The 13,931-nt window shown below is 36.4% G+C and overlaps 1 long non-coding RNA gene across 2 annotated transcripts in view; it reads left to right on the top strand.

Moving 5' to 3' along the window:
* Positions 1–9,001, top strand: part of LOC123283753 (uncharacterized) — a 47,245-nt gene extending 38,244 nt beyond the window's left edge. Inside the window, exons 6-7 of one of the 2 annotated variants that reach the window (XR_011493105.1) lie at positions 5,111–5,315; positions 8,894–9,001. This is a non-coding gene — a long non-coding RNA (uncharacterized lncRNA). Of the gene's footprint in view, positions 1–5,110; positions 8,047–8,893 lie in introns of those variants that run through there. The other variant, XR_006524411.2, reaches the window with a different exon arrangement.
* The last annotated feature ends 4,930 nt before the right edge of the window (positions 9,002–13,931 follow it).

The following is a 13,931-nucleotide window of genomic DNA, read 5'->3' as shown; positions in this document are numbered from 1 at the left end:
ATAAACTAAAGTTATCAGCTTCCAAAACAGCAGTATACAGGAAGAACTCACGTTTAGAAAGTTCCATAGCGATTTTTATGTCCTGCGGGGCAGCAATAGCAGACACGCTCTTCTCCCTAAGTAGAATCCATTTCATTAGCCAAGCTGGCAGCTGCCGGTTCTGTTCTCTACGAAGAACCCTTTGTCCATTATCCTCCATAGTGGTATCTGACATAGACTTTAAAGAGAATGATATCCTCAAGGACTTTTACAGGCCATTTCCTGCTGGTGCAAGTTTAGGGATCAGACATTATTTCAAGTCAGGATTATGGGTTCTTTGCAAAACAAGCCCCTCCAAAACTTGGTAGAGTTGAAGTTTCTTTCCAGTCAGCCCATGTGTGAGTTACCACAGCCAGAGTTGTCATCTAGCAACAGCTCTTCAGCCTCAAGGCTCTGCTATTGCACTTACTGACCTCTGCTTTGTGCTCATTCCACTATATCTCAGCTCAACTCTCTGGAGGCCCTCTCAAAGTATGGGTTGGGGTGGAGTTTTAGATGAAGTCTCCCCCGTATTCAACACAGAGCCCAAGATTTCTCTTGCACACAAGTGGGTTATTTGGGAGCCTCTTGGCAGAGAACAGGCATGCGGGATTGAAGATTGAATAGGGAAGGAAGGAAAATGGTTTCAACAGGGGTAAAGCAGGTGACTGGTTTTACGTGTGACTTTCTAAAGAGCCTAATGAAATGATTCTCAAAGCTTTTTGGGCCAAGGAGACATGAAGAAGCACTCAGCCACTGGCTTACATCCCCTGTTGGTTGAGAGTCACTCCAATTTCCCTGAGTCACGAGCACTGAGAGGACTCCCACTGGGGTCCCACGACAAAGGGTTAGAAAAGCCATAGAGCAGGAAAAGAGACATACCCAGTTCATGCTTTAAGGTAGGGTACTGTCGGGCAAAGAGAGTTAAAGCTTGCACGGAATTTTCACTATAGCCATGGCTGGAATCGGAGGTGAAGGTTTTGGAGAGGAGGCTGTGTACAGGACTCGACTGTGCAGATGAGAATGTGTTATCCTTAATTTGATCTTTGCTTCTGGGCTGGCTCCCATTGGCTTGCCTTAACTTTTAAAGGAAGGTGCTTGAAAAAGACTTGAGGCCACGGTGAAGTCTCTTGTAAAGGCTGCTGCTTTGCAGCCATGACATAGAACTGCTTGCATTTCTGGTAGAGAAATGGTTGGATTTTTCTACCCTGTGTGGTCCTAATTTACCATACTCTCAATCAGTTTAGATGACAGGCTGAAGGCACATAGCATACCCTTCGTCAAAGCAAGATTTCCTTTCATCTCCATTTGCAGGTTGGCTAGCTCTAGCCTAAGCTCATCTCTCTTCTAAAAAATGTGCTGAAAGCAGCAAGAAGCAGCCATACAACAGCACTCTGAGTGTTTCCTTCCATCTAGGAAATGTGGGTTAGATTGGCCCATTGCTGCCCTTCAAAATATGGGAAGCAAATTTTTGCCAACCATTGGCCACAGCAAAGCAAATATCACCAACTCTCCAGGAGACTGCATGGGTTACATAGGGCAGTGTTTCTGGATAAAAGCAAGAGGTCGAAGTTCTGGAGGAGGAGGAATGTCCAACACAGGAGACTCAGATGAAATGATTAGTGAGGTCAGAGGAAAACTAGGAGGAAGTGGTGGCATCGAAGCCATAGGTAGTAAGTGCTTCAAGAAGGGAGAGATCCACTGTCAAATGCTCAAGGCAGGTTGTAAAATGAGTTCTGAGAACTGACTATTGAGTTTACCAATGAGATGACCAAGAATGACAGTGATGAGAAATGCTTCTTATGAAAGTAGGTCCCCTAGGATCCTTGTTTTTCTGGGAATGTCCATCAGTCTCATGGAAACTTTCTACACAGTCTCCTTAAAAACAGAAAAAAGAGTCCTTGCTTTTTAGCAGAATGGAGATGATTTGGAACAAATAGCACTAACTAACAAGATTAGTGAAAAATAGGTCAATCCTCAAACCTAATGGCATTATCACTCAAAATATAATTTCAAAAGTTCCGTATATTGAAAATGGAACTATTATTTAATGGACTATTTTTTAAAATAAATATTTGCCAATACTGGGAAATAGCATCAACTTCTACTTCTTAAAATTATAAAGTCACTAAATAATCTACTTAAATGTCACAGGAACCTGGTCAATACTCAGAAAATAAGAGTTTAGTAACAAGTAATGTTAACGACTTTATGAAGAAAGTCAATGAGCGATCAGGATCCTAAATTCTGATCTTCTAATATTTCTTTAAGTACCACAAGAGTATTGTGATAGTCACAATCAATTTTTTCACTTCAATTAAAAATAACTATCACCACTCAGTATTTGGAAAGGAAGGGGAAATATGTCACTATAAAAAGTGGTAGATAAGTCTCTTATTGATATTATATACATATATAACTACATATCACATTAATATAATTACATATATAATAAAAAATTATGACAAAGTTTGAATGCGACCATTAAATGGGCATGATTTGGGCAATTAGTAGAGCTGCCCTACTATATGCAAATAACTCTTTTGGATTCGACTCTTTTTTGTAGAGGACAGACCAGTTTTTCCAAGGGGAATTCTTAAACTCATTAGATACATGATATTCATTATAATTAGTTCTATTTAACACCACAAAAAGGACTTGTTCACAGGCTATTTTACTCTCTTCTTCCTCACTAGATGATTAGCTAGGTTCATTTTTAAATGGAAGATATACTCTAGATATTTAAATGTAGGGCATCTCTTCCTTTCACATTTCAAAAAGAAAGGTGTGCTTCAGTTTCCCTATGGAAAGCTCTAGTATCTAGTCCCTCTTTTGAAAGAGGAACTAATCCTGCTTTCTCTGCTCTTCTGTCTTCCTCCCGTCATCAGCATTGACCTTCTTTATCCTTTTTTCAGCTCAAAGGATAATTTGTCACATTCCATTCAAAAATTGTGTATTAGGAAGCAAATGAAAACAGTTCATCTTTAATTATAAAAATATAACAGTTATGGTTAGTTCTTAAATAGTATAAAATTTTGATCCCACCCTACTGCAAAAAGCCTTCTTAAGACTTAGGGTTCAACTAAGGCAATAAACAAAAATGTTTTGGTGACTCATTTGACATCTTTACTAATAAGTTTTTATTCACGATGGTGAATATAAGGCACACAATTGTGCCAGGCAATTAAAATTAATAACATTCAGACATATTTTAAATTGCCTTATTAATATTAGACAGTTAATCTTAAAATTCTCTTTAAGGTAAAATGTACTTTTACTCTTTATAATGAGAAAATCAATAAAATGTATCTAAGAGAAAATGTAATTATAATACCAACTAACGTCAATTGGTTACTTTTTTGAGTATCCAATGCAGTACTTACCTGCATCTTTTTTGTTAACCCTGAATATCAATACTTTTAATATCTCCATTTATAAATAAATAAATTGAAACAGAGAGAGATAAATGACTTGCCTAAGGTAAAAGCTTGTAAGGAACAAGATTAGACTTAACCCAGATCTCACATTCTGGTTCCCATGCTTTAATCATGATGGCATACTACAGAAGATTAGAGATAGAATTTGACTTTCAAGCTTAAAATTCAGTTTCTAGTGAGACTTATTTATCATGTCTTCAGGTCCAAGGAAAAAATCTGGTCTGTACTATCATTAATGATATTACCACTTTAGAGGAATGTTCTCGAGGGAGAGGATACTATTGAAATTTATTTTTAAAGCTTAATTTTTTGATTTGACTCTGTTTCCTAATTTTCACAAGCTAGGTTGGGAGGAAAAACAAAGACTAAACTAACAGTACCAACTATATGTGTGTGTGTGAATTTGTGTGTGTGTATATGTGTGTGTGAATATAAAACTACAACTTGCAAGAAAAGGCAGGGTCCAAATGTGTACTAGTGCAAATAGTAAATACATGGAAAGCCAATGGTTCTCCACTACAATTAACTACCACTTTCCTTCTGTTGTGAATCAAGCTGAGTATATTTAAAATTTACTGTATTTTAACTGACAAAAACACGTGTATTTTAGTGAATTTAGAAATGTAAAGTACGTTCATTTAGAAAACTTACTAAATACTTTTAAATGAAGAAAGTGAAAATTATCTCAATATCCATCATATATGCACAATATATGCTATCTCCATCACATACATATATTTTATATGAATATATATGTAATACAGAAATACATGCACATGTATACATATACTTTGTAAATATAGTTATATATTCAGATATTAGAATTCTATATGTTTAAAATCACATTCACTATAATTTTTATCCTACATTTGCTCAATATTAGATATGACTTTTTATTCTTATGTTAAAAATAATTTTTAGAGACCTGGCTTTTAATAACTCCCAGATGTAATCTAAGTAGAAGCCCTCATGAAGATGTGTTTTAAATGTTGAGAAATAAAGTTTTCTAATTACCAGTGGTGTAGATCCTAGGAAATGAAAGTGGTCACTGGCTCTCGATCCACAGAAGCAAATTCCTGAAAGATCTCTGATTCCTTAGGTTGATGGAACAATGGACAATGGTTATCTTTGGGATCAACGACCTGAGTGCTAAGAATTGCAATTCTTAGGGAGTCCAATGAATCTTGGTCAATCAACAGGGATTAGCAACACCCTGGATACTCTGTGTGGTACACAAGGTCCTGGATCAACAGTGGACCAGCATCAGCCAATTGCTGTGCAAGACCAGTGTCCACAGCTACTAAATGTGGTATCAAGAATAAGTGACAGGAAGGAACTAATCAGAGTCCAGACTCATCACACTTAGTTAGAGTTGGACTGTGATCCCCCTTGAATTGCATAAACCCCAAGTTTTAGGATCATTTAAGAGAGGCTTTCCACAAGAAGGAAATACGGTATATATGGCAATTTGGCAAATAGGAGCTTGAGCTCACTTTAATGTGAAAAACAAAAGATTCATTCCAGTATTTCCCCCTCAGGTTGGTGAATAGTTCAGAAAACTCACCATATAATGGTCTCATTGGTAGCATTTTAAAAAACTTTTACTAAATTCTGATACACAAAGTATCTGTCAATCTCTATTTCTTTATTTACAGGTGTTGCTGTGAAGGAAACAAAGTGATCAAATAAAGAATGACTGAAGGGAGGGGTGGAAAGTGACCTGTGTTAGAAATCACAACAGAAAACGCCTCTAGGATGAGGTGGCATTAAAGCTGAAACAAGAGGATGAGAAGAAGCAAACCTGAAAAAGAGGAAGAATAACACCAATGCAAGAAGCAACTCCCTACCCAAAAGCCCACAGTGGGTAACCTTATAGCATACCTGGCTGAACGGTTGAATACCAGTGTGGAGGAGGTAGACATAACATACAGTTGGGCAGATCTTTATAGGGACCAGAATCCACAAGCCTAAGAGATTTGATTTTATTTTAGATGCAAGTGAAAGCTATTAAATGGTTTTGAAAAGATAGCTGAAATGATCAGATTCATGTGGGATACCAGGCTGTTTGAGTAGAACAAGGGAGAAAGAACAGTGGCGTACACTAAGATGGCAATGAGTATGGAGAAATAGATATAAAATATATATGTGTGTGTACATACGTCTATATACACGCACACTTTGAGACAGATTCCAGAAAACGTAATGATACAGTCTGGGCAGAAAGTGAGGAAAAGTAGGGACTCAGGGACCGTGCCTAGGTTTTTGTTTGAAGTTAGCATGTGAACAGTTAGAATGGAACAGTTTGGAAGGTGGAATTATTGAAGTTTTCATTTAGACATCGTAATTGTGGAGACGTCAACCAGTGTTTCTCAAACTTCCCCAATGAACAGAATCATCTGGGGAGCTTATTACATATATGGATTATCAGGTTTTCTGCTGGAAATTCTGGATCGGTAGGTCCGAGTTGAGCACAAAGTACTGGATTTTCTTCACTCTCGGTGGGTAATATGCAGCTACCAAAAGAAAGAGAATGAGGAAGATCTCTATCAACTGATATAGAGCAATTTCCAAGATATGTTAAAGGCAAAATTCAAAAGAGTATCTATGGTATGCTATTTTTCATGTAGGAAGAAGGGACTATAAGAAAATACACACGTATCTGTGCAAAAAAGAAATGCAGGAAGGATAAACCAGAAACCAGTGCAACTGATTATCTACAGGAAGCAGATGGGAACTGGGAGGAAAGGAAGGAAGGACGGGAATGGTGTAGAAGGGACGAGAAAGAGATGATACCTAAGTATACCTTTCTGTATACTTTTGATTAAAACTGAACAGTTTTCACATACCCAAGTAAATAATTAAAATCAAGAAGCATTTGGAAGGATCCCAAAATGGAACACAAACAGTAACAGGTGAACCTAACTTTACTACAAACACATTAACAAAATCACACTGGAGGAAGGGGGAAGAACTAACCTCGGAAAGAACTTTGGAAAATAGTATTTTAATATAGTGCAAATAACCATACACTTAATATATACTACTAATAATATTTAATAATATTAATAATACATTTATAACTAATCATCATAATAAGGCTAAAGACAGAAAGAATTGTACACAGATATTGAACTTGTTAGTAAATTTATTTTTCACAGGGGCAGAAGTTAACGATTTTTAAATATTTTATGTGTATTCTAGAACTGAGCAAATACATAAATGGATTGTAGATAATGAGAATCAGGTTTCTAATTGTTAAAGAAAGGAGTTACAAGTAAGTATAAGGTAAAGGAGGCTAGAATAAACCCTATGGTGTTGGATTGGAATCAAGGTATCAGTTTGAACTCATTCTCAATTTGAACTCGTGTGTGTGTGTGTGCGCGCGCACGCATGTGAACACACCCGGACTGATACATACAAAAATAGAAGGAGATATTTGTACGTGTGGATGTATTCAGATATATTTTCTTAGCTCTGTCTGCTGAAAGGGCAATGGGGAAGCCTGGGTAGCAATGAGTACACCTCATACCAAGATGCTGGTTTGTAAATACCATTATTTAAGGCAAGGAATAACAACTCCATGGAGAAATGACTGATCCAAGGCTAGGACAGGGGAAAGTAAAAGATGGGTCTGGAGCATTTTTTGTGGTGCCAGAAAGTAAGCTACTACTCAAAAAATTATATGGCTATGTAGCAAAAACAAGAAAGACAGCTTGAAGGAGTACCAATCACCAAATCTGGAACAATTTGAGAGACAAAATAATTAATGCTAGTGATGGCTTTTAACCCATAGAACAAAATAAATATCCACAAGTTTATACCGATATATGTAAATAAATAACCGAATAAACGCATAAACGAAGGAGAAGGAACAGCTCTTCGTTACAATCAGATCATAGTTAATAAATATAGAAGGAATCATGGAAATAGATGATGATCATTTGCAGTAATTATTGGAGTCAGGAATTATTAATGGATACTAAAATTGGTGTGGGGAAAAGAAACAAGAGCAGAAATATTTGAGCAATCTCAAATAATTACAAGGGGAAAAATAGTAACTTTGCAGTTATCATTATAACCAAGTCAAGTTAGCATCACCAGTAATGAAACATGGATTTCTTGTGCCTCCTAATACAGTACACTGAAAAGGACATAACATCACTTCTGTGGTATTCTTGTGAAGAAACACATAACCTCAGTCTAGCCATGAGAAAACACCACGGAAACTCAAATTGAGCAACATTCTGCAAAATAACGGGCTAGGAATCTTCATTAGTTTAAGGTCATGAAAGAAAAGAAAGACTGAGGAGCTATTCTAGAAAAGAATGAGGAGATTTGGCAAATAAATGCAATAAAGGATCCTGGATTTGAACCTGGACCAGGGGATCATAGGAAATATTTTCACATGAGTCTGTTAATTAGTTAACAGTATTGTGTCAATGTAAACCTTCTGGTTTCAAAATTATACGGTGGCAATATAATCTGTTAACATTTGGGAAAGCTGGGTAAAGTGTATATGCGAACTCATGCTGTTAATGTTTAAAGTTTTTTGGTAAACTAACTCTGATAATGCAGTTCTGTGAAAAACTTAGTTTGGATGTTTCTGAGCCTCTTTTTCATATCCCCATAAAAGAAAGCTCCTCGTTTAGGAATAATACTGGTTCAATGGGGAAGATAAGATTTACACAGGTTCAATCCTAACACTCAGATAGTATGGAGTAGGAACAATCAACTTTGAATGCCATTTCGTGACATTATATACTTAAGTGTCATAATAAGTAGAATGCATAGACTACACAAACTTACAAGTTGAAAAACCATAGACTCATAGAATTGTCTTGTAATAAAGGCTCTTACTCTTCCAACACCTTAGCTTCAACCTCTGCTAAAATACTTCAGTGATAGGGAGTTCATCATTTTAAAATGCAGTCTATTTTATTGTTCAAAGGTTCTACTTGTTAAAATGTTCATCTTTTTATCAACCAAAACCTGGTTAATTGGTCGAAAATCTTCAGTGTGGAACAGTCTAATTCCTTTTTCACAGGACAACTCCTAAAATACTTCAGAACCACCTCCTGGCTCCTTCTGAGTCTTGTCTCACCTCATCTATTCCTAGTTCCTTCAGTTACTTCTTATATATCTTAGATCCCAAACACTTCACTGCACTGATCACTTTCTTCAGCATAACTCATTTGTTCAATGTGGTACTTTAAGCCTGAAAGGAGTTGTTTACTGTTATCTGTAAAAAATTCAGACATAAAATTTCCAATCAGCCAATAATGCTTCACCTAACATGATCTATATACACCACTTGATAAGCAAAATTAAAAATTCCAGATCATTTCATTCGCACAGAGTAATCTTAGGATGTCCTTGTCTCTAATGTGCAGGCAATGTGAATTTTCTTTGTGTGCCTCTGTAACTTTGCTCTATTGCAGGCTACCAGAGGATGCTCCAGTGATGCTGCCTAACAGTGATATGTATGTGATACCTGCTATGTACTAACAAATGAGACATTCAAAGGGATCCTTTGTTCCCAAGAGACATAAATATACGAATTTTTATTCTCTACTTTTTGTGTATTTCTCATTTTTATTATTCATCTATGAGCCCTTAAGTGCATTCACCAAACTGCATCATAAACATCAAAATAGATTACTTCACTTTACCTTTTATGAGATTATTATACTTATCCACCAATATTTGAGCCCTTAGTCTGGGCAAATCATCCTAGCCAGTGAAGTGCAGAGGTTCAGAGCATGGAGTTGAATGTGCGCACACACAGATTTGAGTGAATTACTTAATCTCTCTAAGGCTTCATTTCTGTATGTGTAAAATGAGAGTAATGATAATATTGAACTGAAGAGATGGATGGTAGAACACACTTAGTGCTACATATAAAGAGCATATTTGACTACCTGACAATAAGTATCCGTTCACTCATTGTTAACATGATGACAATGATGATGACAGTGACGATGAAGCTATCAGCAGGTGTCCTTATTAGGCCTATAAAAATGGCGAGATAAACCACAAGGTCATGTCTGTGTCCCTTTGCTTTCTAAGGCTACACTGCCTTTGCCTTCTCACTTGGCTGCCACTCCTCATCCCAGGGCAGCTCAGATCCTCTCTTCTAAGAAGCTTTCCTGAACCGCTCCTCTAGAATGAACTTAAAATATGTTTCTTGCATTATATCATGTGCAAACTTCTGCAGTGAAATTTACAACACTTTATTGCAATTTTTGTCTCTACCTCAGATTGCAACTCTTTTGAGGAAAGAAACTAGGTCTTATTCCCAGAACCTAAAACAGTGCCAAGAACATGGTAGGTGGTCAATAGTTTTTTGTTCATTTGTTTATGAATGAAGTAGTGAATAAAAGAAGGAATGACTGTTACAAGGTACTCTTTGCTCTCTAGGAGCCAAGTCATAAATGCTTAGTTAAGCACATTGAAGTTATTTTTTCTAGTATCTTATAGAAAACTCTTAATTAAAGGTCAGACTCATTGATGTGCACACAGTCTTAAGAATGGACTTTCTCATAACTTGTATGATTCCATATGAACAAAGTGAAAATAATCAATGGCAGGCTTTCCTTTATTTATATTTATGTAATCTTAAACTAATTTAACCATCTCATCCTTCTCAGTTAAGTTACAAACATTAAATGTTTTAATATTTTATTAATATTAGTATTAATTAATTAATTAATATTAATAAATAAGGGTCAGACTAGCTTTCTTTCTCAATTCTGTATTCTCATATTTAAAAAGAATGTCAAAATTTTAATTTCTTTGCCTGACATCTTCTTCTAGATTCAGTTAAATTGTGTTCCTTAACAATAATCCTAAATTTTGAAACTAATAGAAGAGGGTTAAATATCTAGTAATTTCGACTTCTTGTGGTCAGTCTCAAAGTTTCTTTAAAAATAATTCCCGTTGAAATGCAAATCAAAACTACACTAAGATATCACCTTACACCTGTTAGAATGGCTAAAATAACCAAAACGAAAAATAACAAATGTTGGAGAGGTTGTGGAGAAAAAGGAACCTTCATACACTGCTGGTGGGAATGCAAACTGGTGCAGCCACTATGGAAAACAGTATGGAGACTTCTCAAAAAATTAAAAATAGAAATACCGTTTGACCCAGCCATCCCACTACTGGGTATCTATCCAAAGAACTTGAAGTCAGCAATTCAAAGAGACCCATGCACCCCTATATTCATTGCAGCATTATTCACAATAGCCAAGATGTGGAAAGAACCTAAGTGCCCAACAACTGATGATTGGATAAAGAAGATATGGTGTGTGTGTATACACACACACACACACACACACACACACAATGGAATACTACTCAGCCATAAAAAAGGATAAAATGGTCCCATTCACAACAACATGGATGGATCTTGAGGGTATTATGTCAAGTGAAATAAGCCAGATAGAGAAAGACAATCTCTGTATGGATCCACTCATATGTGAAAGTTAAACACGTGGACAAAGAGAACTGATTAGTGATTACCAGGGGAATAGCGGTTGGGGAATGGGCACAAAAGGTAAAGCGGTGCACCTACAATATGACCGACAAATAATAATGTACAACTGAAATTTCACAAGGTTGTAAACTATCATAACCTCAATAAAAAGTAAAACAGAATAACAAAAAAATGATTAGGACAGTAAAAAAATAATAATAATAATAATTCCCATTGACCACCATATCTGTACTTGTCTTTTTTCCCTACTAAAAACAAGAAAAAAATTCATGGTGGCAGTTCCATAATCATCCACGAGGGGGCAAACATATCTTATATACACAATGAAGTGAAAAATAGCAGTAATAAACTAGTTACATTGGAGGAAAAAATGGAAATGGAGTCAATAGTGAGATTTGGCCCGTATTAGAAAGACAGCGGTTCTACATACATCTTTGGAGATAAGATATTTGTTTAACTTTTACTTTTTATTCCTATTTTCAACGCCAGAGGAAGTACCTCTGAAAATAGGAGGCAAATGTCTCCTTAGAGATAAGCAAAGCACTTGAACACACTGCAAGCTCTGTTACACTGATTTCTATGTAAACAACTTTAAAAAGTAGTTTTGTAAAACGCATTTCTGAAAGACTTTATGAAAACTGCATACCTCACCTCAGATGATGCCATTGACTTAAAGGTCAAAAAATTACAGACAGGACTTCAGCTGGAAGACACATGGAGGATTTCTGAGTAACAGTGGACTATGAGAGTTCTAGTTGTGTTTGCTCTTAACATGCTTTTATAAGTCAGGATTTTCAGCTCTTGTGATCCAACATACAGTTAAAATCAAGTGTAGTGCTCAAGGTCTAATTCCTTGGTTCCCTGCTCACCCTGAGCAGAGTCCATGATCCCTCATTAGACTCACTCCTCTGTGTAGACTCTGAAGTCCCTTGGCCCTCGCTCTCAGTTGTATTGGCTGTGCAAAATGTCAACCCTAGTGAAACAGAACCTTATGCCAATTCAGCATCTGTGCCAGCAGCTAAGCATGGCTCGGGAAAACTGAGTAACCTTGCTAATTGTTCTCATTTAAATTCATAATCATTAATGCTATGTAAACTCTTAGTACTTACCAGAAAGTAATTACTACTTAGTCAATTCTCTTTCCCTCTGCCCTAGGCAACAATTTCATAACTCTCTTTCCTCACATTTCCAACACCTCTTTGTCTCTCTAAGTTCTCAGCTGCTTCTTATTTCACTGAGAATACAAGTGGGATCAGAAGAGAATCTCCAAGAGCTCCAAACATCACATCTACCATTCTCTCCAGGTAGATCTGAAGCACATGACCTGCCTTCCATCCTTCTCTGGCGGAAGAAATGTTTGTTCTCTGATCTAAGGCCAAACCCTCTACTCTGCGCTGGCTCTCTCCACTCTTGTCTAATCAAGGATTTCCCTTCTACTGTGTCACCTCTCTCCTGCATCATCAATTATTTGCTCTCCACTAGATGCTCCTATCAGCATACAAAGATGTAATATCGCCTATCTTAAAGGAAAAAAAAATCTTTTCTTTGTTCCCACATCCCATTCTAATTACGGGCCCATTGCTCTGCTCCTCTATATAGCAAACCTACTCAGAAAGGATAACTACTTAATGTTTCCACTTCCCTTTCTCCCATTTACCTATTTTTGTCCTCTCCACAACATGGAAACTATTCTTTTCAAGGTTATTAATTATCTCTATGATGCCAAATCCTATACTGAATTATCAGTTCTCATCTAGATCTACTGGAAGCATAGGACTAATAATCAATCTCTCTTCCTAATAACACTTTTCTACTTGGTTTCTGGGACAATTCTTATCTCCCTGCTCATTTCCTCTTATATGCTCTGCCAGATCCTCTAGATACTGGAGTGTCCCATAGCTTAGTCTTCCAACATCAGTTATTTTCTGCCTACACTTACTTCCAAAGTGATTTCATCTGGTCTAAAGACTTCAAATACCATGATGATTCAAAAATCTTCATTGACAGCTATGGTATCTTTCTCTCCTGAATTTCAGACTAACATATCTAGTTGCCTACTTCACATTTCCACTAAGATCTGATAGACATTACAAATTTAGCATGTCCAAAACCAAACTCCTAATCCCCTAACGTCCTCTCTTGGCCACATCCTGAAAGGCTCTAGATGATTTTTCACTCACCTACCTTTCTAACCTAATCTTCTAACAATTTCCCCCTTGGATCATTTCACTACAACCAACAAACTAACCTTCCAGTCTCTGGAACACATAAAGTATAAGCACACCTACCTGCATATGCCAAACCTCTTGTTCAATGCATTCACATGGCTTGCTCTCACACTTCTTTCAAATCTCTGCTCAAATGTTGCCTGAACACTCTATATAATTGCCCCGACTCTTGTATCATTACGCTCCTTCATGGCCCCTTCCACCAACTAACACGCTATATTTATGTATCTATGGTCCTATCCTTCCAGTGGAACACAAGATCCATGAAGAAGAGATAGACTTGTTCACTCCCGCATCTCCAGTGCCTTGAACAGCAGCTCATCTGAGACACTCCACCAGTATCTGCTGAATGAATGAACATCAACTTGCCTGATGACCAAACACAGTTCACTGAAACTTACTTTTTAACCAAATTTAAATTTTCTTTTTTTATTAGCCTAAACTGGATTTGAGGAATTAAATATTCCTTTTTCATGATTTAATGAAAAAGTATATAGGCATAATTCTTTATCAATACTATTTAATAATCTATTCATTACAATAGAAAAGTTTTATTGCATTGTACTTTTCTGCAGAAGGAGTTTATTGGTTTCATCAGATTCTTTAAATGACTTGAGGTTAAAAAATTTAAAAACATTGCCTAATTAAATTGTTTTATTTCATGACTTCATAACAATGATTTTTTTTTAAAAAAGATTTATTTGAGAATTACTTACACCACACTATTGAATGTATCATATGCCGTCTACTAAG

This window comes from Equus asinus, chromosome 12 (genome assembly GCF_041296235.1).
Source record: "Equus asinus isolate D_3611 breed Donkey chromosome 12, EquAss-T2T_v2, whole genome shotgun sequence".
NCBI lineage: Eukaryota > Metazoa > Chordata > Mammalia > Perissodactyla > Equidae > Equus > Equus asinus.
This window is presented reverse-complemented; position numbering and strand designations above follow the sequence as displayed.